Genomic DNA, 27762 nt, shown 5'->3' with positions numbered 1-27762 from the left:
GAAAAATACATCAGTTCCTGTACTCAAAAAATTAATAGTTTATTATTGTACCATTTTACTCAACTACACATAAAAAGTCCCAAATGTTATCTTGTTCTTCCTTTCTCTTTAGGTGTCTTCAGTTTGATCAATCAATGAGCACTGGTAAAGCACCCGTTAATAACATCAACAGTGCAATCTATTAAGATACAATGGGCGGGAAGCTATGTATGCATTACAGTTAATTCTTAACAACAACCTTGTGAGTAGCTGTTATCTGTATTTTACAGCATAAGGAACAAAACCCCAAGAGGAGAATTAACTTGTCCTCAGTCACAGTGAGTGAACTGCAGATCTAGGTTTTAACCCAGGGTAGTTCATTTCCAAGCCCATCTCCTTTCTCCCATGCCATTCTGTTGCTCAGTCTCCTACTGTGTGCATCCAGCTCTGACGAAACAACAATCGGAGATCTTAAAGTTCTATTTGGAGTGACAGATTGGAAAGAAAAAAACCAACATTGTGTGAACCTATCCAATAAATACAATTTATTGTTACTTTCTCTGGGACAACATCTGAAAGAAGCACTGACTCGCCTGAAGAAAACCATGAGACGTGTATGCTAAAGACTAATTCATCAGAACCATGCCTTTGTGCTGTATAAAACCACAGTCCTTTCAAATAAAGGAAATCACCCACATTCTAAAAAGTAAATTTTGTGTCATCTGCCTGATTTAAGCAACCCAGAATACTATTCCAGGCCCTCCCAACTACCATATGTTTCATTTCCACAGAAAGGTAGCTAATGTAGTGTAGAAATACTGTAAAATCCATTGCAACTCTTCCTCCTGAGAAACAACAGAAGGAAATGACAAAGAAATATACAGTAGTCTCATTTATATAAACTTTCCCTGAGGAAATAGGTGGAACTAGAAACAAAGGCATATATAACATGCCAAGTACTGCTGGTCAATACAGCACAAAGTCTTAGCAAACATTTTGTTCAAAAATAGCTCTTAGAATATCAAAGCCATTAACAACTTTTTTTTTAAACACAAGAATTCTGGTATAAAATAGGTGTGGTCCTGTTATTATAAATGCCAAGATAAAAGAGCTAAAATAATAACAACACATTCACTCTTTGATCCTAAAATAAAAACTAATTGGACATATTTATTGCAGTGATCTCACAAAAAGATCATTACATTCTCCTTTTTGTCCCCCAAATTTCATAAGCACCGTTCCCGTGTTATTTTTACATTTAGGAAAACTATAAAAGTAAAAAAAATAAAAACTAGAAAAGATAAAGAATGCTATTTATATTTTATCTCAAAAGCAAAACTAAATCCTTTTTCTATTTCTCTTTGATAGACTATTGCATATTTTCATGAATTAGATGAGATATCTTTTATGTAATGATATCTGCCCTTCAAGAAATGACAGGTAACTTTGACCAACAACCTTTTTTCCAATTCCCTATGAAAACTGGTAAATCATCTTTATGTGATTCCACAAGACTAACTCTCAAACAAAAAACCAAGAAACCTTCAATCAAATGTAACCAGTCATCAATTTAATACTCCATCCAATTTTTTTGTTTGTTTGTTTAAACAACAGTTTTACATTGTTTTCCAAAGAGTTTCTCTTTGCGGGGGCGGGGGGGGGGGGGGGAAAGCTTCGGTAGGTACATTTTTTACAAAGTGAAAACCGTTAACAAACAAGTTACCTTGACAAATAGAATTATCAGGGACTTTCCATATGACTTGAGAGTTCAATGACATAATTGACAATAGGCTGAAGTTCAAAAAAAAAAAAGGAAAGGGGGGAAAGAGAGTCATTACCAGGGACAGCATTGTGGGAAGGTTGAAACTGTGGGGTTTAGAAAAAATGAGTTTCTAATTGTACATCTCCATATATATATAGACTAACCACTGCAATCTGTCTTTGTGCAAATAACTCTCCTCTTTCTTTTGACAAGGTTAATGAGTGATAAGAAGGCATCCACACAATCCATTTAAAGTCATAACTATATAACTCCAAGATTCTGCAGAAAATACCCAAATTTAATTCTAAAGATTAATGCATAATCATTTCAAACATGAACATGGAATATAATTATGCTCTTAATGTTGAATGTATAATGACTTTAATGACTTTGTGTTAAATAATTCTATTACTCACCTTAGTTTTTTCCTATTACATCTGATTCAGTAATTTGTTTTCTAAAGAACATATGCTTAGTGGGAGTAAACAAGACACCGGAGAAGTACATTCTCCTCTTCCTTATTAATGGCATCATTAAATCTGCTTATTTATAGACTCAACTATCTGACCTCATGGCCTACATGGATAAATGGATTTGTTTAGTTTTTAATCCTCAGTGTGTGTTTAGCAGCAATTAACCACAGGGAGATAGTAACATGATATATCTTTTTGATCTTTAAGATAAAATATGATATTGCATTTTTTGTTATTTTGACTTATGTGAACCTTAAGTATGATAAGGTTTCTTTGTGAGTGAAATTGGAAAAATATAAATCTCATGTATTTATTTCTATGGGAAAACTAAATTTGAATTATGCAAGTCAGATTTCTACAAGGTATTTAGAAACATAGCCCTTGTTAAAAATATATATATAACCACTTTGATTCTATCAAATTATTTTCCAGATTTAAGATATATTTTATAATAGCAAGTTGATTTATAATTTGAAACATGTAAAATCTTTCCTAGGTACAAATAATTGTTACTTCTTCTCTACTCTCTAAGGTTTTTATAATCTTACCACTTCTAAGCAGACTTTTCTTAAATACTAAACATCTATGTTATAAGTAATACTTATATGCACTGTTGGTGGAAAGGTAAATTGGTGCAGCCACTATGGAAAACAGTATGGCTCTTCCTCAGAAAATTCAAAATAGAACTACCATATGATCTAGCATCCCACTTCTGGGTATATATCCAAAGGAAATAAAAAGAGGATATCAAAGAGATATCTGCACTTGCATGTTCATTTCAACATTATTCACAATAGCTAAGATATGGAAACAACCTAAATGTCTATCAATGGATGAATGGATAAAGAAGATGTGACACAGATTAGATATAGATATATATTTATAGATATAACCTATTATATATATATATATAACAGAATACAATTCAGCTAGGAGAAAAAGGGAAATCCTGTCATTTGTGACTCGGAACTTGAGGGCATTATGCTAAGTGAAATCAATCAGACAGAGAAAGACAAATACTGTATGATACCATTTACATGTGGAATCTAAAACAGCTGAACTCAGAGAAACAGACACTAAATGGTGTTAACAACCACTAAGGAGTAGAGAAAATAGGAGATGTTGGTCAAAGAGTACAAACTTCCAGTTATAAGATGAATAAGTTCTGGAAACCTAATGTACAACATGGTGACTATAGCCAATAATAATCTATTATATACTTGAAAGGTTTTAAGAGAGTAGATCTTAAATGTTCTCACCATAAAGAAAAGAAATGGTAATTACGTGATGTGATGGAGGTGTTAGTTAAAGCTACGGTGGTAATTGTTTTGCAATAAATAAGTGTATCAAATCAACATGCTGTACACCTTAAACTTACACAATGTTATATGTCAATTATATCTCAATAAAGCTGGAAAAAAATAGTTTCCACCACAAGACAATGCTAGCTCACATTTTTCTTCATCTTATTATTTTTTTAAGTCACCAAATCTCCACAGATATTCTACCCCCAAATTTTAGCATTTCATTTTCACATTTCATCTAAGATTATATAATGCCAGGCTTCTATTTAAGGGATGAGGTTAGTATGGCCTTTATTTTACTTTTATTTTTTTTTTACATCTTTATTGGGGTTAGTACGGCCTTTAAAAAGAGAACAAATATTTTCAAAGGAAAATATTAGACCATTTTTAAAAGCAGATGATTAGAAAATGTGAAATTATCATAAAAGTTTTACAAATCATATATACTTACAATTCTTTCAGAAAGTCTCTATGAAACAGTACTGCTCCTTTGACTATTTACACTTAGAGAATGTTAAACCGACTTTCCTGTCCTGTTACTGACTCTTCTGTTTATCATGTGTGTAAGTGCCAGGCACTCCTTACCTCTGGCAAATATGTAAAAGAAGGAATTCACTGGTCTTACAAAATCATTCCGGGAATGATCATGTAACATTTTCACAGGTCCTTTTTCTGAAGAGAATGTGTTTTGCACGGTAGTTTTAAAAGTAACTCCTTACCAAGCAATTTTAAAACCGGAGAATTCAACGTTTTTGTCTCCTTTATAAAGTTATAAATGCTTGCAGATTCTCAACATACGTAATTTTTTAAAAAATTTAAGCAACATCTTACTAGATAATTTAATCATTAGATGGTAGTGTTAAGAAACACATCCATATAATAGTGAAGAAAAAATTATTTGTAGATAGTGTGAAGAAAGCTGGGTATATAAAAATCAGATTCAGAGAAAAGATCAGTCATTTAATTTTGTAAAAAGGAAAAAGAAACAGGTAAATTCCCTGCAGATGCTCCAATTAGTTCAAGACAAGCACCATTTTCTACGTGGAAACCCCAATATAGTCAATGGAAGCTGATACTTGAGTTACACGGCTTCACCCCACTAATCCAGAACAATGTGAACCCTGATGTGAACGAAGTGTAATCTGAAAGGGTAAATTTTATAGTCAGTCCTTTTTTAAATCAAAGTTCATCTTTGCAACAATTCAGATTTTCTAGGATATTCAAAATCAAATACAGATTATTCAAATAAAAACAATAGAAACTTTGATCCAAAATTACGTCCCATTATTTTCACTAATAGAAGCATTATTTTCACTAATAGAAGCATTATTTTCACTAATAGAAGCATTATTTCTTCTTCCATATGTGCAATATTGAATCTCATGCAGCTGTAGCCTAAAATAAAACTGAGAACTTCCACTGGGAAGTTCTGGGACTTCCTTTCGGGTTTTGAGGAGACTCGGTGGTCTCTTAGAGCACTCTAGGTATTTTTCACCAACATCCCTCTCCACAACAAAACCTCTTTAAAAGAGTAACTGTAGTTTCCATCTCTATTTTCTCACCTTGTATCCACTCAGAAGTCCACACCCATCTGGCTGCCATCCCCTAACCCCACTAAGATAAGGCTGTCCTATGCTTTTATTATCACCAGTGATGCTCATATTTTGGTGGATATTGAAGAAGAGGCCTCTTCTTCATTCTTATCTCGCTTGACTTCTTTGTAGTATTCTAAACATCTGATACTGTCAATCCTGAAATCTTTGCCTGGAAGCAGATTCCTACATATCATACATTCCAGTTTGCCAAGACAGTCCCGATTTGCCTTTGTTGTCCCAGCTTTAGTATTTAAAATCCAAATCCCACTCCACCCTCCTTTCACTCTCAAAGGTGTCCCTGATTGCACAATCAATTGCATGGTCACCCTACCTGGGTACTGCTACCCATTTTCTTTACATCTCCCAGTCGCTATCTAATTAGGCATCCTAAACTTGACAACGCCAAAAGTGAAATCTTTGTCTCTCCTCCCTTGGTCTTTCCCATCTCAGTAAACAGCCCCACTCAAGCCAAAAACCTAAGAATTAAATTCGAGTCCTCTCTTTCCCTCATTGCCCACATTTAGTCCGAAACAGATGCTGAATCCATATACTCAATCTCCACTACAACCATCCCAGGTCCACCCACCACCCCCTCCCACCGGCAACGCCACTACAGTCTCCCTGCCTCTGCGCTCACGCCGCAATCCAATCTCTTCCAAAAACTTCCACGGTGATCATTTTAAAACATAAACTATCAATTCATTCCCTGTTTTAAATCCTCCAAAGGCTTCCTACGGCTCTAAGAATGAATCCCAAAAGCCCCATCCTCGAATGAAGCCCAACAATACTGGCCCTCTCAGACTCTCACAGCGCTTTCATAGTCCCCTGTGCCCCAGCAGGCTTGCCTTTCTTGTAGGCCTATTATCCATAAGCCTTACCAGTCTTAACAGCCTTGCCTTCGCTGTTCCCAAGACCTGGGATGCTTTTCCCTTTGAACTCTCCTCATCACTGAGATCTCAGCTTGTTGTAAAGACTTTCAAGGATCTCATCTACAGTAGCAAAGCAGTTGCTGTCACATCACCCTATTTTAATTCTCTTCAAAACACATATCACTATTACTTTTCTTTATATGTTTTGTTGGTCTGGCTGTACCCCCCAAAACCAGCTCCCTTCAGAATCTAAACTCTGACAAGAGATACCTTGTCAGTCTTTTCACTGCAGGACATCTCCCAGCCTCCCACAGACACTCAGGCCCAGGCAGGGTTGTGTCCTCAGAGCAGGAGGGTCCCCTGCGAGCACCTCTGCCAACAAGGCCCTTCAGCTCCTGCAACAGAGACGGTACACACTAGGGCTCCTCCACCAGCCACTGTCCCAGTAATTCAGTCTAGGAGGAAAGAAGAAGAGTTTCGGGGATTGAGCTCCACTAGTTTAGATGCAAAACGAAAAGCAAAGTAAGAGATGTGCAGGTGGGAAATGTGGGTCAGGCCTCCATCTGTGGAAAGTTCTCCTGTTGCACTGCTCCTGAGGTGAGGCCTGTTGAGAACAAAGCTTGCCTCATGCACTTTTCATATTTTATGGGGTAAAGTTATGATAACTTTTATTCCTTTTTTAGTTTAGGTACATAATTACAGCATCACTCCCCTGTCCTACAATCCAAGCAAAGTGCTACTTTTGCTAAATGTGGGGCAGTCTATCAAGACAGAGCTGACCACCTAGGCTGATTCCCAGCCTAGTCACTAAGTGGCTGTGTGATCCAGGGCAAGTTACTTATCCCCACTCTATCTTAGATCCTCATCTGTGAAATGGGGTGGTAGTAATGTGTACTCAGGGGTAATATAGAGAAGGTCCTCAGCACGGTGCCTGCAGCATCGAAACAGCGAACACTTATTGAGATTTCTAATGCCCCAAAGAGAACATAAGCAGACCTTTGTAGTAAACAATTTAGAAAGTAATTCTATTCAATTCCCCCTTTAAAAAAGGGGCAAATCAGTTTAAAATTTTTTAATTTATAAGTTAGTAGTCAATTTAAACTTAAAGATACACACAAATATATATATATATACTTTTTTTTTTTTTTTTTCTTTAAGGGATTCTGAGTGAGTCACATGGAAAAGTTTTGAGATTTTTCATGAGGGCTTTTCCTAGACCAACTTTTTTAGCGTGGCTTCCTCTCGGAAAATAATTAATAATTAAACATTAGTTGAAGAATTAAATATTATTTTCCTTGGCTGCCAGGATATTGGGTTATGAGCTCTACAAAGACATCATCACCACAAAGTATGGAAAGGAGCTGCAGGACTCCTATTTATTTAGCAACCACTCTACTTTTGTGTATTTTCAGCTTTGTGCCTTATTTAGAAACCTAAATACTGTTTGCCCTGGGCGGTGCTGCCAGTGTCTCCGCCAGGCTAAGTGGAAATCCAAAGGCAGGGTAAGCAAAGACACAGTGGAGATGCTGTGTTTTCAAGAAGATACGTTGTCACCTTGTGAGGTCTCTGGGCAAGGGGTAAATATTAATTCCCCGTTAATAATGTGTTCTTCCACTTCGTCAAACTCTAGAACAGACACCCTTTAAGAATACCTTGCCTGTGATGTGCATATTTTCCCCTTGGTGCTTCTTTCATCTTGGGAGAATTTTAAATGCACGTACACCCCTCCAGAATTTCACCAACGGTGAGTAATATGTTCTCCTCTGTAATATTCTGAACTTCACAATGTTGCATTTTAATTGTAAAGGTAATTTTCACGACTTCAAAATCAGAAACACGAAAACAAGATTCAACACCTTATACGTAGATCACAATGAATAATGCATAGAAAATAGCCATTTATCTACTTTGGGTTAAATGATTAGATTTTTTTTTAATCAAAAAGTCTTATTTTTTAGGTGCCTCATATCCATATGACAAAAACATCACAATAACGGCCCATGTCCAAAGAAAAAAAGTATGTGGACACTTATGGAGAGGGGTTGGAACAGTCTTGTGAAAGGTTGCTGAAAATTAAGTTGCTCCTAATGAGTTGCACAAATGTTGGGCTAACATTTTAATTTTTAGATAAAGAATGCTTTGGCGTCGTCATGGGGCTAAGCAGCAGCTCACACCCACTGGACACTTATTGCAGAGCAATAATTCAACATTTGTAGAATGCTCCTCAGGCCCTCTTTCACTCTCCTCACAACAACCCACAAACCGGCACTCTGCTTGTTTGCAAGATACTTAAGGATAAGAACTATTTACAGAGTCTTGTCAGTGAAGTAATACAACTGAGGGGCAAGATTTGAACCCAAGCAGTCTGACTCTAGACCTACACTCTTGCCCACTAAACTTAAAGTCAAATTTAATTCCAAATTAAATCTTCCCACCTGATTTTGTTTCAAAGGGCTTCACTGTGAAAGAGTGTATCTATAAGCACTCTGTGCTCAAAACATTTTTTTTAGAAGGCATAAGGGAACGACACGCACAGAGAAAACCAATAAAACAGATACTTTTCAACAGATATCAAGAGCATAGCTAGGTATTCAAATGTCACTACTGCTTTTTAAGGAAAAAGTAAAAATGCTTTTCTAAATAAATTGATAATATCATGCATTATCAGTGCACATAATTTTTAAACCTGAACAAAGTCATACGTTATTTTATATTTATTTATTTACTTAATTTTTGGCTGTATTGGGTCTTCTGTGCGAGTTGGGTTTCTGTGCGAGGGCTTTCTCCAGTTGCGGTGGGGGTGGGGGGCCACTCCTCATCACGGTGCGCGGGCCTCTCACTGCCGCGGCCCCTCCTATGGCGGAGCACAGGCTCCAGACGCGCAGGCTCAGTAATTGTGGCCCACGGGCCCAGCTGCTCCGCGGCATGTGGGATCCTCCCAAACCAGGGCTCGAGCCCGCGTGCCCCGCATCGGCAGGCAGACTCTCAACCACTGTGCCACCAGGGAAGCCCCCCACACATTATTTTATAATGGTATTTTTTCTTTAGCCTCAGAGAAGACTATCCAGTAGAGAAAAAGGGAATTTTTATCCTTGTAATTTAGGACATTTTTTCATTTAGACGACACTTTTAATTCCTCTGTTACTCTGCATTGCCTTTTACTTTTATGTTTTACAGTTTTAGATTTCCACAGATTACAAAAGTGTGAATAACCTTGATGGCTAGCATGGTTATAGCCGTTCATTCTCAGTATTATAAAAGCTTAAGAAAATGCCTGACCTACTTATTTCCAATTCTGTGAGGTTTTTTTACTCCATTAATAGAATTACTAATGTTTTAATATTAAAGAAAATTTCTAAAGTAGAGCTGCTCATCCTTAAATAAACTCTCTATGATGGTTAATGTTTTTTGGGTTTTGGTGTTTTTTTGTTTTGTGGGTTTTTTTGGCTGTGCCGCATGTCTTGTGGGATCTTAGTTCCCCGACCAGGGATCGAACCCACGCCCTCGGCAATGAAAGTACGGAGTCCTAACCACTGGATCACCAGGGAATTCCCGTTAATGTATTTTTTAAAAAAATACTCACCTGATCAGAAAATTAGTCTAACAAACTGAAAAGTTTTATTATACCACTATATAAACTGAGTAATAAAGATCAAACCAGAGTACTTCCATTATTTTGCAAGCTATGACATCGAAGTATATACATCAAAAGCCAAACAGAAAACAGATTAGTGGTTGCTGGGAGCTGGGGAGGGAGGATGTAGAGTGACTGCTTAATGGGTATGGGTTTCCTTTTGGGGATGATGATGAATGTTCTGGAACTGGATAGTTGTGGTTGCACAACACTGTACATGTATTAAATGCTACTATATTATACACATTAAAATAGTTTAAATGGTAAATTTTATGTTATGTGTATTCTATAACAATTTAAAAAACAGCCAGATATTTTAAGACTGCTATTAACATAACAAGTAGATTTCTGATGAAAGATTTACACTTCATAACAGCAATTAGGATATAAAGGTAACATGTCTATTAATATATCACTTAATCATAATGTTTAACAAAAGGTGAACATATTAGAATGTTTGAAATAGTAAGAAAATCTATTGCAAGTATAAGTTTTATCTCCTAGAAAATTATAACTTCCCAAATAAAGTTATATTTAAAATAAAATGACTAGGTTTAAAATGTTATCGATAGTTGGGCTTCCCTGCTGGCGCAGTGGTTGAGAATCTGCCTGCCAATGCAGGGGACACGGGTTCAAGCCCTGGTCCGGGAAGATCCCACATGCCACGGAGCAACTAAGCCCGTGCGCCACAACTACTGAGCCTGCGCTCTAGAACCCACGCTCCGCAACAAGAGAAGCCACCGCAATGAGAAGCCCGCGCACCGCAACGAAGAGTAGCCCCCGCTCACCGCAACTAGAGAAAGCCCACACACAGTAACGAAGACCCACTGCAGCCAAAAATAAAATAAATAAAATAAATTTATTTTTAAAAAGTTATCAATAGTTCAGTAGATTGTCACTTTCCAACATTTTTTTCTGATATTATACAAAGGTAAGATTAGTATGTGAGTATGACGACTATGTATTTTTGCACTTCCACAGCAATAATCCAACAATAAATGCCAACATTCCACAGGTTTCTCAGAGAGGCAGGGTGCATACCTCTCAGGTTGTGGGCTGTGGCCCTGAAAAAGGCCATCCAGTTAATCAGTGTCAGAAACACGTGCCCTGGCTGGGCTGGCCAGAACCAAACACTAAAATCTCTTCCTCCGTCCCAGACATTCCAAACACATCAAAGATTAAGAGGTAATGGCATCAGACATTCTAATCTTGCAGCAAGAGGTAAGAATGAAGTTCAAACCATCAAACACTACTGATGGGAGTGGATATTGTTACACTCTTTCTACGTGCCAAACCAGGCCACGAAGAGGAGAAGCAGCAGGTCCAAGTGGACCACTGTAACCTTCTCAGGATTCTTTTCTCTCCTCAACTCATGATGGTTTCTCTCATTTCATAGTGTTCACAGCACTTATCTCTAATTTCATTCATATTAATTGTATGGACTGACTAAAATGCTAAGTTTTCATTTATGTGTGTTTTATATTCTCAAATACACTTTAAGACCCTTGAAGAAGGGAGTGCTATCCCCACAGGCACAGATGCAGAAGCCACACCATAAACACTTGGCAATACTTATAATCCTAGATTGTCTTACTGTTCTATTTTCAGGTCTGCATTTTGTATCTCTAACTAAATTTTAAGTTCCATTCTTTCAGAATAATTCATAGATATTTCTTTAGTCCTCCCAAGTTCCTTACACACTGCTAAGGCATATAGAAGGTGTTCACATATATAATTATTTTGCATGGCTGCTTCCATGAATTCCTTTGGTGATGTGTGCACATCCATTGTCCAAAGCACTGCTTCTCTCTAAAAGGCCAGTCCTTTTTTTTTTTTTTGCCAGTTCTTTTTTTTTTTTTTTGCCACATCGTGCAGCATGCAGGATCTTAGTTCCCTGACCAGGGATGGAACCCATACCCCCTGCAATGGAAGTGTGGGGTGTTAACCACTGGACCGCCAGGGAAGTCCCTAACAAGCCAGTTCTAATGTTAACCCTCTGAGAAGACATCCCTAACCCGTCCCCCTTCCTCCCAGTGGAACATTCTAGCCCCCTGCCCTGTGTTCACTAAGCACTTAGCAGAGGCCATTCACAAGTAATCAGAGTACAAAAGCTCTATATGATACTTATTAAGCATTTATCTGTTTCCCTTCCTACACTGTGGATTCCTTTAGGGCAGGAAATTTGTCATTTTCATTTTTCAATTTCATTGGTACCAGAAGGGTCAATAAACGATTTTTAAAATGATGAATATAAAAAGTAAATGGAGGGCTTCCCTGGTGGCGCAGTGGTTGAGAATCTGCCTGCCAATGCAGGGTTCACGGGTTCGAGCCCTGGTCTGGGAAGATCCCACATGCCGCGGAGCAACTAGTCCCGTGAGCCACAACTACTGAACCTGCGCGTCTGGAGCCTGTGCTCCGCAACAAGAAAGGCCGTGACAGTGAGAGGCTCACGCACCGCGATGAAGAGTGGCCCCCGCTCGCCGCAACTAGAGAAAAGCCCGCGTGCAGAAACAAAGACCCAAGGCAGCCAAAAATAAAAATAAATTAATTAATTAAAAAAAAAAAAAAACTTTCCCTAGACCCATATGAGGCTTCTGAAGAAAGTAAACCCCACAAAATTGTTCTATTATTGATTTCAGATGGTCCTCTCTTATGATTTAGTCTTAATTTCTGTAACAAAATCTGAAATAAACTATTAGAATTTGAAAGTGTAAGAAGCCCTTTCATTATAGTGAATAAAAATATCAGCCACCATAATAGACTCTTGTCAGTTGCTTCCTCAATATCCATTTCATACTTCTTGTACAGTTTAGCAGTACTGGTGACTAGGTGGGATTGATTTCCATAAGCTAGCCACATAAGTGGGCCCTAATGGCCTAAAACAAGTGGCAAAAATCTCACAACCTTACTACCATGATTGGCAATAATTCAAGCCCAAACCAATTAGAGGCTGGCATTACTCTGGTCATAGGAATTGCTATGAAGACCATGGCTTAAAGCTGACCCAGAGTGAAGCCCAGGAGTCTTTTTTGACAATCAGGGGAAGAGAGACTTTCTTCCCCAAGAAAGACTGATGTGCAGATGTCACATTTGGAACTACTGCATCTATTGAACTATCATGCATCAGAGGCCTGGATTCAAATCAACTTTGCATCTTCTTCTTCTTTTTTTTTTCTTTTTTTTTTTTAATGTAGAAAAAGACGATAACAGTAACTTCCATGGAGGTTCGGAAAATTACATGAGATATATGCAAAGAATCTGCCACCAGGTTATCCAGGCCCACTTTCTCTCTCCAGTAGCATCCACTAGCTGGAGGACTGAAAAGTGGGATATTATAATTTCGGCTGATTCAGGTTTACAGTTGGTGGCATGTTGAGCCAAAGTTTGTCTAGGGAGAAAAGAAAACTTGAAACTAAGCTGGCTATTGAAGGGAGTTTAAATGACTGACCTGGGAGGTTAGACAGAACAAAGAAATAAATGCATAAGAAGCCAGATAACGAAAAACATATAAGAAGAGATGTAAAGAGTAATAGAATGGGTTTAGTAGGAAAGAGAGGAGGATAAGACTCTGTAGAGGACTTCCCTGGTAGCGCAGTGGTTAAGAATCCGCCTGCCAATGCAGGGAACACGGGTTCGAGCCCTGGTCCGGGAAGATCCCACATGCCACGGAGCAACTAAGCCCGTGCGCCACAACTACCGAGCCTGTGTTCTAGAGCCTGCGAGCCACAACTACTGAAGTTCACGCACCTAGAGCCCGTGCTCCACAACAACAGAGAAGCCACTGCAGTGAGAAGCCCACACACCGCAACGAAGGGTAGCCCCCGCTCGCCGCAACTAGAGAAAGCCCGCGCGCAGCAATGAAGATCCAATGCAGCCAAAATTTAAAAAATAAATGAATAAAAATTTAAAAAGAAAAAAAAGCATCTGTAGAGTGAGTGAAATTTCTGACTTTATCGTTTCAGAGGTATGCTAATTCCAGTAGCAACAAGGGAGACAGTTGGCAGGACCACAAGACAGGGGGCTTTTGTTTTCGCTTTTAAAATTAAAAAAAAAAAAAAAGCACACAAAACATTAAGATAGGGTACTGGATGAGTCAAATACTCCATCTTAATAGAGATCATGATGACAGGGAAAAGCTAGTATTGGTATTACCTCTGTGCTTAGGAGAATGACTATCTTCCAAAAGAAACACAATGTTCTTGAAGGGCATGAATAACGTGGACAAGCAGAGGGAGGTGTGTAATGTGTTTATCCCTGAGTAGAGAGGTTCAGAGGGTACAGCTGAATACTTAGCCAATCCCTTAATTCTCAAAAGTCTCTATATTTTTAGCACTGTATTATTTCTATTCAGATTTCAGAATAGGTGAGAAGATTAATTTAATTACGACTTAAATATCTACCTGAAAACCTATAATCAGCAAGCCTATTTCTCGCATCAAAATCTAGATTGTAATTGCAGATATTCTCTCTGCAATTACCCCTTTTACAGGACATTTTCCAAAATAAGTAATAATTGAGTGTAACTGGATAATGCTCAGCTAAGATTACTACTTACTTTCCTGCCCTTAAGTTGATGGACGTTTTATACATATTGGGCCAATTACATAAACATGAACGCTTCCAAAAGAGCCAGCTCGTTTTTTAGCTTACCAGTTGTTTTTTTTTTTTTTTCTTATACTCAAATGCATTGAGAGGAAACAGATGAAGGTGATAAAAATACAAATATCAAGATAAAAATATGAATACAAATTCTCTATAATTAAACATGAACCAAAGACTCCTTCCTCAATTTTTTCACTTAGCTTAGAAACTGGTATCGTATATTTGCTCACTAAGCATAAAAACTTTTAAGAAGATAAGTAAAGAAAAAAATGGAAAGACTACACAAGGAACTCCAGAAAAGAAAACATGGTTTACATATCACAGCATCGGTCATTGAGGGAAAGCTCTAAGGGCAGCTTCTCCACCTTCCTGACTGTAACAGAAGCAGCAGTGCCCCTGCCAGGCCAGATAAAAGGCATTAACACACCTAAAGGCCTAGCCTAGGCCCTGCCGCTCCTAACTGCCAACACTTTTATCAGTATCGTTCCCTTCTTTTCTATTTAAAACAGCTAGGTTTTCTTTTATGTTCTGAAACTGAAAACTGATACTACACATTTGTATTAAGATATTTAAAAAGATAAGTGCTATGCATGGGTTTGGATTTATGGCAGGCCCATCCCCCTGGGCCTCACATAGCGTCCCATGCTGGAGCAAACTGGCCCCGAACCATTGCCTGGCTTCTGCCTGTAGGCTGCAGGCACTGAAGTGGGTTGCACAGTGGGAATAAAAAAAGGATAAGTGCTCAATTATTTTATTTTTTTAATCCAAATCCTCCTTTGATAAACACATAAGAGAGACTATCTTAAGTAAGGAGTAGATCCACTTCCCAAACCAATTCCCACTGGCTCCTGAAAGAAGAGTTAGGGTCTTGGTTATCTCATAATTGAAAATGCTCAGCTTTTTACAAAGCATCATGACTAAGAAACATAACACAAGTTAATACCTAGGGCCGAATTCAGGCTCCTTTACTCACTATGTGACCTTGGGCCTCAGTTTCCTCAACGTTCAAATAGCGCAGTACCAACCACACAGAAACACTGCTAAACACTATGTATTAAAATTGCATACGTAAAGTACCTTAACAAGCACTAGATGCCATGAGGAGGGGGGGGGAAATTCCCTTTTCAAGTCACTTAAAAGTTCTTTTGGCTCAATAAGACTTCTAGGAATACTTAAAGTTTTGAAACATCCAGTTTTTTACTAATGCTCTATATATGGAGAGAACACTTTTAAGCACATACTCTTTCTCTGTGAAGATCCTACCCTTTAAAAACTCCTGCCCGAAAATCAGTATTGGGGAAGATTAAGTGACCTACTGCTGCCCCACCCCAGGGTTAATCCCTTCCATGGCCTACAATACTCCAGACCTCTCCTTGGAGTGGACATTCCATGGGAAGACACACCCTGTAGTTCCCACCCATAAACATTCTTACCACGAAACTCCACTGAATTTCCAACCAGGGATCACTACTCAGCCTAGGGTAAAAAGAATCACCAACTTTATCTTCTGCCCCTTAATTCCAAAAGCAGTCCAGAGATAATATGCTCCTAGACGCACCCCCCCCGCCCCGCCCCACCAGCAAAGGGCAGAAACTCTTAAATTTACCCTTATGAGCCAGACCTACCCCCAAGTAGATTATGATTCAGGTCTCTGAAATATCCAGTATATCCCTTTCTGGGGTGATTTGCACACTATTTATATTGTAGAAATAAATGGAAAATTTTTTTCAGCTGGAACAAAACCCTGCTACATGATAGTGGTTTATAAACCCTTTTAAAGAAAGGTTTTGGCCTTTTCTTTAAAATATAAAACTAAGAAAGAAGGGATTTATACCATCTTAGATTTCCAGCACTATCAAAACTGAATCTTTTACAAATGTGATATATTTTAGCTAACAAGACTTAATTTCAAGTATTTTTGCATGTAATTTTGACATACATTTTATTTTGCCAGAAAATTCTAGAGGAAAACAAATGAGAGACTTTTATGATAATGTTTTGCCCTAATTAATCTTTGTTTTTGCATCGGATCCTTATGACTCAAATCACTAGTGACCAGGAAACATGCTGTACTTTGACAGATTTTTGTTTTTATAGCTTCCACGTTAAGTTCTACGTGAAATTCCCTTCCAATATTAATGGGTCTACATGTGATGAGAAATAAAAAGGAAAAAAGAATCCTAATATTTCATAGAATAAGAAAGACATTGGTACGAGAAACCATTCAGCAATTCAAAACCAAGCATAGTGCCTATTTATAGCAGGCTGAGGTTAGTACCATTTTACTCATCAGAAAAATCAATAAGACCATAAGTATTTTCCTTTATAAAGCATGAAGTATGAAAATCATTAGGGTCATTCATTATAAAGGCAGTTTTCAATTACAGATTAAAGATTTGTGTGTGTGTGTTTTAAAATTCATATTATGAAAAGTTTTACAAGATAGTTAAACAACTTATACATAAGTTAATTAATTACTCAATCATAGTTAGGCCCCCCAAATCATATGGTTTTCTATTTATAATCACCAGGTCACATATACTTAGAAGAGGAAGAATGAATTTCAAGGAAGCAACAGCAGAACTCTTTGTTAAGCAAAAGAATTGTCTGCCTTTTTAATGTGCCAATTGCTTAAAAGGAAAAATCCAAACCTCAAAACTGAAGTTGAGCCACAGCCTTCTCATCTGTATCCTGGCAATAGCAGTACCTAAATCATTCCATAGATGTAAGATAAAAGAAAATTGCACTCATCTAAATGCTACGTATGAAGAGTAGAAGGAATGTCTTTGAGTTTGAGAGGCATCTTACACCTGGGGGCAGTCCTGGTAAGAATTTTCAGAAGTGTACAGATACAAGTTCATTTCAGGTGATTTGGGGGAGGGCACGGGGTGAGGTGGGTAGGGAAGACAAAAATCAGGTGAGGGAAATGCAGACGTCCTTAAAAATCGTACGATGCCATACTTAGAATTCTGACATTTCAGTGAACCTTTACTTCAGGCACAGTGATGACCCAGCAAATTTCATACCATTTGGCAAATTCCATTGTTCAGTCAGGGGCACACCCCTGAACAATGCAGTCAGAGACGAAGGGAGGAGAAAGAATAGGACTAAGTGGGGCTCAGTACATACACGGCACAGGTACTTAAACTCCCCAGGAATCACAAGGGAACTTCATCTCCCTACACAAAGTGTGATGGTTCAAAGACATCCCCTTGCACCCCAACCCTTTCTCCACCCTCCCTGCCTTGGGTTTCTCTAGTGTTTTCTTCTTAAGTCAATACCATTTATACATAAAAGCAAAAGACATTGTTAAACTCACAAATCCTTTCCCCACCCAACGAGTACTAGTATTTAAGACCTGGTATTGTTCAGAAAAGCCAAGAATATGAATTTTTAAGCCTCCTAAGTCAATGTCAACAGCAAGAGCCAATACAAACAAAAGTGAATTGTGAGAAATACTTATCACAGTTACCAGTCTTCACTAAGCCCACTTCCTTCTAGGACTCTTCTCATCTTCATCTCTAGGGAAAAGTTGCTTCCACATATCAAGTAATCAAATATGTTTATTTTGAAAGGGAAACTACCCTAGATGCTTCTTTTAAAGTTACTCCTTTATAACAGCATGCTAAAAGGAGAACTTTAATTTTTTTTTTTAAAGTGACACAGTACTTTGAAGCACTCACAAGGCTAAAAGGATACACACCGAAAAGTCTTCAACAGAAGAGGAAAATTATGCATATTATACACATACACAGAGAGAAAGAGAAAAAGAGGCAGACGGAGACAGAGAAGAAATTATAAAAGAAAAAGGATATTTTTTACTTCTGATAAAAATATGCAGTTCCCTCAAGGTTTAGCAAATTAAAGTGAATTGAATGCCACTTAAATTTCTTCATGGTATTTTACTACTCATCATTTCCATTGATTCACTGTATTTCATTAAACTTACCATGCAAATACCTTCCAAACCCTTCTGGTACCCGGAGTGGATAAACTGCCCAATTACCACCTCCCAGTTAAATTAACTCTCTCTAGGTTTGCACGCTAAGAAAATTGGGCCTGAGCTTGTGCCTTCTGATGTGACATGTTATGAAATATATGAATATGAATATATCTACATTATATTCTAGTCAAACACCATTTAACTTCAGTCCATGTTGCCTAGATCTAACTGTTCCATATAGAGGGATTTAAGAACAAGCTAACACCACCACAAGGAAACAACAGAAAAATCCAGAAAGTGCAATATTTTGTAGGACAAATGGCCTGGTCCTTCCAAAAGTCAGCGTCATGGGCTTCCCTGGTGGCGCAGTGGTTGAGAATCTGCCTGCCAATGCAGGGGACACGGGTTCGAGCCCTGGTCAGGGAAGATCCCATATGCCGCGGAGCAACTAGGCCTGTGAGCCACAACTACTGAGCCTGCGCGTCTGGAGCCTGTGCTCCGCAACAAGAGAGGCCGCGATAGAGAGAGGCCCGCGCACCGCGATGACGAGTGACCCCCGCTCGTCGCAACTAGAGAAAGCCCTCGCACAGAAACGAAGACCCAACACAGCCATAAATAAATAAATAAATAAATAAATAAATAAATAAATAAATAAATAAATAAATAAATAAATAAATAAATAAATAAATAAATAAATAAATAAATAAATAAATAAATAAATAAATTTATATATAAAAAAAAAAGTCAGCGTCATGACTTGAGAAGTTTACAGGACATAACCAGATGCACAGCAAAGCCCCAGAGTAGATCCTAATTAGAACAAAATACCTATAAATGTTTTAGAGGCAACTGAGTCAATGTGAGAATTGACTGGGTATTACATAAAATGAAAATGTATTGACAGGGAAAGGTGAAGAGCATTAACAGAAAAAAACAAAAAAAAAAGCAGTTGATAAACCAGCATGAACAGCATTTCATTTGGGTAAAAACAAATGTGTGTGGGCATAAACAGATCTTGAATTCTACACCTTGAAGGGTAAATAAAGATAATCTCTAGATAAGAGAATGTCACTTTACCTTACTTTTGCTTATTAATATCTTCTAGCTTTCTAGAATGGATATTTCTAATAAAGTAATATTAACATAAACTTATTATAATTAATAAAAACCTTAAAAAGAGGTTGGGTTTCTGCCCGGGTAACCAATCTCATAAAATTTTATGGTGTGTGATGACAGATGGAGTTGCTGGCCTTCCAAAAAGAAGAAAAGGTGTTTAGTTAATAAAACTGTCTGACGGAAAAAAAAATTGAAATCCTTTCACATCTAGAATTGCCCATAAAGGTTCTAAAAGTCAATGTTATTCACAAGGCTAGAAGGAAAATGAGGCATTACTTCTAGGAATTTTGCTGATGCCATCAGTCACAGGTAAAATATCAATGTAACTGAAAGTCCTTTCATGTGCAGGCATTACCAAGCTAGGCAATGCTGGGTCCCTGCTGGCTGAAATCTGCCAGGCAAGCTGGGAGAGGGGGTGATAAGGGGTATCAGAGAGGGAAAGATGGACCTGTAAACTTCTCCCCTTAAACTACAACCCGAAACACCCTCTACAAACAAGACAACCACGATTAACTTGAAACCAGCTGATGCAAACTAAACAGCTTCCAGAAGATTTAAGGGATGTTATGATCAAAGTTCAGCAAGTCTTTCATATACCATTGGTATGATTTCAGTTGTCATAAGTTTTATAATTCATTCCTTCAGAAGATAGGAAATTGCATGCAAGGCCAAATGAGTACCAAGTTCGCATTTTGCATAATTTCTAGATCTGATATGCTGGCATAACCCCTCACACAACAGATGCTGTGTGAGTTATCAGTTTACTGCCTCTCAGTTCCAAATGCTTCAATGCAGGCCTTGAGCTAAACAACGGAATTCCTTTAAGCATCCCTCCTTTACAGTAGGCATGATGTTAAGCTTTTGTATGGAGGGCACTGGGACATTGAAGAGGAAAGGGCTTCCTGGAATTCCCGGCCTGGGCTGGGGGGGGTTGGGGGTCCACAGGGAGAGACATCTGGTAGACCCTGCCCCAGCCAGGGGCACAGAACATCATCCCCCATCATCTTGCTGTCTCTTCCTGCAGCAACTTCTTATCAGTCTAAAACCTTCACGAGCTCACCTGAGAGACAAAAATGTCCAAATAAATCCTCAGTGGAATCTTTCTGATCCCGGAGTTTATGCTCTTTCATTTCATCATGACCATTTTCCCCTTCCTCCCTTCGGATGCCTATCCTTCATCAAAATGAAGCATAACTGAAATATTTTGTCAGCTTGTGTTTTCAAGACACTCTGATTATATTTTTTTGAACTAAGGTACATTTTTCTTCCAAGAAAAACAGGAGGGAATATGGAGGACACTTTGCCCACTTTTGAAAAAGCCAGTGAGTACTTTCTACCTCTACGAAAGAACTGACCTCTCCTTTGTTTTCTTTTTCGCCAAGCAAGAGCTCTTCTAACAGATACAAATGTTACTAAATAGTTTCAATTTCTGGGGAAACCAGATTGAAACTGAAACTATACAATTTTACTCCTAAATGATTATGCTTGGCTACAGAATTATTAAAATTTACATTGAAAGGATCAGTTATTACTGGAGATAAGGTCAGAAATCTATGGTTATATTGGCTTGTGCTTAGTATACCTAAAGCAAACTTTAAACACAAAAGTGGCCAACAAATTTAAAAGAAAATGTATTTGCCCTAATTTCAACACAAAAATTGTCAATGCTCTCACTACAGAATTTCTGAGTGGATGAATCAGCAGTGAATAAAAACACAAACTCTGAGACTCCTATGCAAATTAAGGAAGTTTATTCCCTCTTTAAAATACCCACCTCTACATCTCATCATCATTTGTATAAAATTTTTAAATGTGTAACAGATTTCCCACAATTTGTTTCATACACACAGATTTGTTTTTTAAATATCAATTCTCCAATCCTCTCTAAAGTTTGCCAAGGCTGCCAGCAGAATCAGTCTTAAATAGCTCAAACATAATTTTTCATGACTTCTCTTCTCTAAGGAAAATTGTCATAAATATGTTACTCTGACATCACATATTCAACTCCAATTACTCAAGCCAAAAATTATTATTTTCCTTTAATAAATACTTTAAGACTATAAATAGGAGTTGGGTATTCAGAGTTGAGAAAAGAGTTGTACTGCAATTTTCCTGACAGGGAGTGGACAAGGGAGATATTTTACAAGATCTCAACACATATGTGGATTGCCTGATAATAACAAACAAATTTTTTTTTAAATAAATTCCTATCCTTTTTAAAAAATTTATTTTATTTATTTATTTTTGGCTGCATTGGGTCTTCATTGCTGCGTGCAGGCTTTCTCTAGTTGTGGTGAGTGGGAGCTACTCTTAGTCGTGGTGTGCGGGCTTCTCATTGCAATGGCTTCTCTTGTTGCAGAGCACGGGCTCTAGGAGCACAGGCTTCAGTAGTTGTGGCACTTGGGATTAGTTGCTCTGCGGCATGTGGGATCTTCCCGGCCAGGGCTCAAACCCGTGTCCCCTGCACTGGCAGGTGGATTCTTAACCACTGCGCCACCAGGGAAGCCCAACAAACAAAATTTGACATGTGATTAGAAAGACTTAGTTACAGTCACTGCAAAAGAGATTGTTCTTGGTTCTAGGTGCAGGAAAGATGAGGTAAGCACACACTACCCTGTCTCTCAAATAGAATACAGATATAAAGCTTGGATGGAATGCATGAAGCAACAATTTGAGGACCCACAGTAAACTGGAGCAAGTGGACTGAAGAAGACTAGAATTCAAAGTACCACTGAACTGGTGATGAATTAACCATTTTTTTCCCTTCAGTATACCCCAGCAAGGACTCAAGGCAGCCCAAAACTCAGAAGCAGACAACAGATGCAAAGAGAAGCCCAGTAGTTCAGAGTCAAGGAGCAGGAAAGTGGTCTCTTAATGCACAGATATAAGAAGTAAAATATCTTTTAAAATTTCCTTTCATAGAGAAAAACAAATACCATATGCTAACACATATATATGGAATCTAAAAAAAAAAAAAAAAGGTCATGAAGAACCTACGGGCAAGATGGGAATAAAGTAAAGACACAGACCTACTAGAGAATGGACTTGAGGATATGGGGAGTGGGAAGGGTAAGCTGTGACAAAGTGAGAGAGCGGCATGGACATATATACACTACCAAACGTAAAATAGATAGCTAGTGGGAAGCAGCTGCATAGCACAGGGAGATCAGCTCGGTGCTTTGTGACCACCTAGAGGGGTGGGATAGGGAGGGTGGGAGGGAGGGAGACGCAAGAGGGAAGAGATATGGGTATATATGTATATGTATAACTGATTCACTTTGTTATAAAGCAGAAACTAACACACCATTATAAAGCAATTATACTCCAATAAAGATGTTAAAAAGAAAAATTTCCTTTCATAAAGATCAAAAATATTTCTACATAATAGCCAAGAAAAAATTTAAAACACCACAAAAATGAACTACATGGATATAACTTCATCAAAATGTATACAGAATCTATATTCTGAAACCTACATGACACTGATAAAAGAAATCAGAGAAGACCAAACTAAATGGAGAGGCATACAATGTTCATGGATTAGAAGACTCAACCCAGTACAAAGGTCCATTCTTCCCAAATTGATCCATACATTTAACACAATTCCAGTCAAAACTCCAGCAGATTGACAATATATACACTAATATGTATAAAATGGATAACTAATAAGAACCTGCTGTATAAGAAAATAAATAAAATGTAAAAAAAAAAAAAACCTCCAGCAGAATTTTTGCATCTATAGACAAGCTGATTGTAAAATACATAGTAAGGCAAAGGATTGAGAATAGAAACAATTTGAAAAAGAAGAGAAAGCTAGAGAACCCACACTACTCGATTTCAATCTTACTATAAAGCTAATCAAAACAGTGTGGTGTTGACAAATGGATAGACACATAGATTAACAAAACACAATAGAGAGCCTAGAAAGAAAGTCACACAAATATAAAGAACTTATTTTTGACATAGGTTAAAATTCAATAGACAGAGGATAGTCTTTTCAACAAATGATGTTTGAATAATTGGACATATGTATGCTAAAAAACAAACAAACAAAAAAAACTATACCTTTAACAAAACTTAACTCAGGGTAAATAATAGCTCTAATTACAAAGGAAAGCTGTAAGGCTTACAAAACACACAAAACATACACAGGAGAATATCTTCATGATCTGGGGTTAGGCAACAACTTCTTAGATAAGACACCAAGGAACAATCCATAAAAGAAAAAAATTGACAAATTGGACCTTATTGAAATAAGAAACTTTTGACCTATAAAATACACCTGTAAGAGAATGAAAGGACAAACTATAGTCAGGGAGAAAATATCTGCAACTCATATTAGACAAAGAATTTATATCCAGAATATATAAATAACTCTGAATGTTCAACAATAAGAAAACAAATAAGCCTCTTTAAAAAATCAACAAAGGGCTTAAACAGACAGTTCACTAAAGAGGATCAACAAAAGGCAAATAAGTACACCAGAAGGTCTTCAACACCTAGCACCACTAGGGAAATGTAGATTAAAAACAAAATGAGATCACTACACACCTATTAGAATGGCTGAAATAGATATGGACAATACCAAGTGTTGATGAGGATGCAGAGCAAACAAAACTCATGCATTGTTGGTGGAATGCAAAATGGTAGTCACTCTGGAAAATGGTTTGGAAGTTTCTCATGAAGTTAAACACACACTTACCGCATGACCCAGCAATCACTTTCCTAGACACAAGAGAAATGAAAACCTAGTGTTTACACAAAAACCTGTACATGAATGTTCTACTCATAATGACTCATAACTGGAAGCAACCCAAATGGCATTCAATGGGTGAATGGATAAACACATTGTAGTACATCCATACTATATAATACTACACTAAGCAATAAAAAAAGAACTACTGATACACATAAATAGTGAATGAATCTCAAAGGCAGTATGGTAAGTGAAAGCAGACGGTCTCAAAAGTTTATGGTTCCATTTTTATGACATTCTTAAAAAGTCAAACTATAGCGAGAGAGAACAGATCAGTGGTCACCAAGGGTCAGTGATGGGGGAGGATGTAACTACAAAGAAGAGTTTCTCTGGAAGGATAGAACTGTTCTGTGTCCTGATTGTGGCAGAGTTCTCATGAATCTGTGCATGAGCCAAAATTCCTGGAACTGTACACCCAATTAATGTGAAGTTTACCTATGTTAATCAAAAAAAATGTTATAGAATGGACTTATTTCCAGACGGCCACATAATTTTTGACTTGTTCCTTTCTCCATGCCATTTTAAAGTAAAAATATCCATGACAGGAGAAGGAAATTGCACAAGTAAGTAACACATTTATTTCCATTATCTGTGAACATGCAATGCATTTCTAACAAAACAATGGGCTCTAGAGGCCGAAGGGAGATTGGGCTACAGCATAAACTCCCACAGACACTGCTAGTCATCTGAACCACATTTTATCTCTTGAGCATTCAAAAGGAAAAATAAAAAGAACATAGTAATAATGTATTTTCCTGAATCTTTGTAGTTACACTTGAAGTGTGAAAGTTCATTTGAGCTTAGAACCTAGCAATACAGAGTTTAGCAACTAAATAACAGGAGATTAACATTCACAAATGGATGCCATTAACCATCCCATCAAAAAAGAAAAGCATATCGGTGGAGAAATTAAAGTTAAGAATCTAAAAAAAAAAAAAAAAAGTAAAAGACTTGTATTTTTGTAGACCTCACAGTGCTCACTCAGCACAGTGCCTGGCATGTGGGGAACACTCATATAATTCCGTAAAGTATCACCTAATAAAAAGGAATATCCAACATAAAGCCCACAGACCAAACGTGTACCTCTACATCGAAGGCTAAGCTCTAACAATTCACGCATGCAAACACGTGGGAGCATCTGCCAGTAATAAACGTGGGGGCAGGGAATGATTTAAATGTGGAAAGACTGAGTTCACTTGGGCCAGCACAGCAGGAAAAGGCAAGGGATGGGGGTTATTGAAGTCAAGGGGAGGGTGTATGCTCAGTTTCCTCTGCACCATTCACCCGACAACGCTGACTTACTTTCCAAGTAAGGTCCACTGGGTGACATGAGGGAGGGCGTTAGAGCATGAATATGTTCAGGGATGTAGGCTACGGGAAACTTGCAACAAATTAAAGTAAAATTCTGAAATAGTTTTATTTTAATACTAACAGGTTTCATTCTCGAAATACCAGTATTTTGATATATAAGTATTTTGAAAAGTCTCTACAATTCTCTTGAGAAACATCCAGTTACATTTACTACCAACAAGTTGGGAATAACATTTAAAAATCAAACTCAAACTTAAAATAAGGAAGTCAGGAAGGAAAGGAGAAAGGGAAGCAAACAGAGCAATGATTAAGAGAAGACATGATAGATGTCCAAAATCAAACAAGAATCAGACAGTATAATAGTGCTAAGTGATCCATCCCTTTCTGAAGAACAGAAATCGCCACTTCAATCAATGACTAAAGGTTGCAATATTGTAGGGAGGGGGGTTCGTTCCCCATGATAAACTATCTTAAAGAAGAGAGGAAGGGTAATTTCCAAAGGATCAGGAGACATGCACTATGATCACTAATACTGAAAAGTAATCGCATGGAAAGCGACCCCCGAACAATTAAAAAAATATTGCCACGCCTCCCCACCCACATACTACAGGGATCCTGACCTCTACTAATATTTAGTTTTATGAGCAAACAGATTTCTAACTGAGGCAGCAGAAACTCAACTCCACAGTCCAAGGGCCCTCAAAGAATGGAATTAAAGAAGCTCCTACTGCTGCAAGTTTCTGCCAAGAGCTCCAAGAAGCACCAGACACAAAAACACAGGATCTTAAGTTAGGCTCCACTTCCATACCCAAAAGAGTGCTTTCCTGAAAAGATCAAGGTATGGAAAAGGGGTTTGGAAAAGAGAGAGAAACGTCCACCTATTTGTCCATTTGTCCGTCCCTCTTTTGTAGAACCCAGAAAATAACCTGCCCTCCAAAACCCCATACTTCAATTGCAATATGAAAGGTAATAACCACATGAGGCTGGCAAGGTGGCCCCCCGCTCAGCAAGCGCACCCTCTCTTCCCACAGCATGACTCCAGCACCACACACAGAGTCTCTGACCCACAAACTGAGTGTTGTCCTCTGTGCCTATCCATGTTTTAAATGCCAATAAAAATTAACTTCTGTTTCTTTTAAAATTACATATTAACAATGTTCTAATACTTTCTTTCTCACACCAGTGAGTCATTTCCTACTCCCCCCTCCTCTAGAGATTCCACTGATTGGGAAGATGGTGATGCACTAAAATGGCTAAGGGGCAAAGATGCAGATTTTTCCACATTAAATTTTTTAATCAACAGACTTTTTTAAAGAACAATTTTAGGTTTATAGAAAAATTGATCAGACAGGTCAAAGAGTTCTCATATACCCTGTGCCCCTCCCCTCTCCCATATTCCCCTGTTATTTACATCTTGTATTAGTGTGGTACATTTGTTACAATTGATGAACCAATACTGATAATTATTAATTAAAGTCTGTAGTTTACTTTAGGGTTCACTCTTTGTGTTGTACAGTTCAACGGGTTTCAAAAAATATAATGACATGTGTCCATCATTACTACATCATACAGAATAGTTTCACTACCCTGAAAATCCCATGTTCCACTTATTCGTTCCTCCTTCCCCTGTCCCTGACGTCTAGCAATTAATTTTTTTTTGTTTTTTTTTTTTTGTTTTTACTGTCTCCATTGTTTTGCCTTTTTCAGAATGTTGTGTAGTTGGAATAATACAGTGTGTATTTTCAGGCTGGCTTCTCTCACTTAGCAATTTACATTTAAGTTTCCTCCATGTCTGTTCATGGCTTGATAACTCATTTATTTTCATCCTTGAATAAAGTTTCAGTGCATGGGTATACCAGTTAGTTTATCCATTCACCTGTTGAAAGAAATATTGTTTGCTTCCAAGTTTTGGCATCTATGAATAAAGCTGATACGAACAATCATGTGAATGTTTTTGTGTAGATATAAGGTTTCAATTCATTTTGAAACTTATACATACCAAGGAGTGTGATGACTGGATTGTATAGTTAAGAATATGTTTCGTTTTGTAAGAAACTGCCCACCTGTCTTCCAAAGTGGCTGTGCTATTTTGCATTCCCACCAGCAATGAATGAGAGTTCCTATTGCTCTATATCCTTGACAGCATTTGGTGCTGTCAGTGTTTTGAATTTTAATGGTTCTAACAGGTGTATGTATATTAACTTTCACATCCAGATAACTTCCTAAACCTTTTCATTTGGTTTTAAATGTTTTCCCTTGATTATCTTAGGTGTTAGATAGCTTACTTACCAAAGCGGGGGGGGGGGGGGGGGGGGGGTTGGGAAGAAAGAAAAAAGGGAGGGGAAAAAAGTACACTCCTTTGAAATTTGTATACCTCTCATTGCCATATCTGATTTAATGGCACTATCTACAACTTTC

General features: G+C 37.8%; 1 protein-coding gene and 1 non-coding gene across 10 annotated transcripts in view; one reads left to right on the top strand and one right to left on the bottom strand.

The window, feature by feature from the left end:
• The window catches only part of COBLL1 (cordon-bleu WH2 repeat protein like 1), a 150574-nt gene that overhangs the window by 79089 nt on the left and 43723 nt on the right, over positions 1-27762 (bottom strand). The gene's annotated exons all lie outside the window — the stretch shown is intronic.
• Positions 14807-14938, top strand: LOC137765530 (small nucleolar RNA SNORA42/SNORA80 family). The gene has a single exon (XR_011074182.1). It is a non-coding gene; the product is annotated as a small nucleolar RNA SNORA42/SNORA80 family (small nucleolar RNA).

Source organism: Eschrichtius robustus, chromosome 5 (genome assembly GCF_028021215.1).
Source record: "Eschrichtius robustus isolate mEscRob2 chromosome 5, mEscRob2.pri, whole genome shotgun sequence".
Lineage (NCBI taxonomy): Eukaryota > Metazoa > Chordata > Mammalia > Artiodactyla > Eschrichtiidae > Eschrichtius > Eschrichtius robustus.
This window is presented reverse-complemented; position numbering and strand designations above follow the sequence as displayed.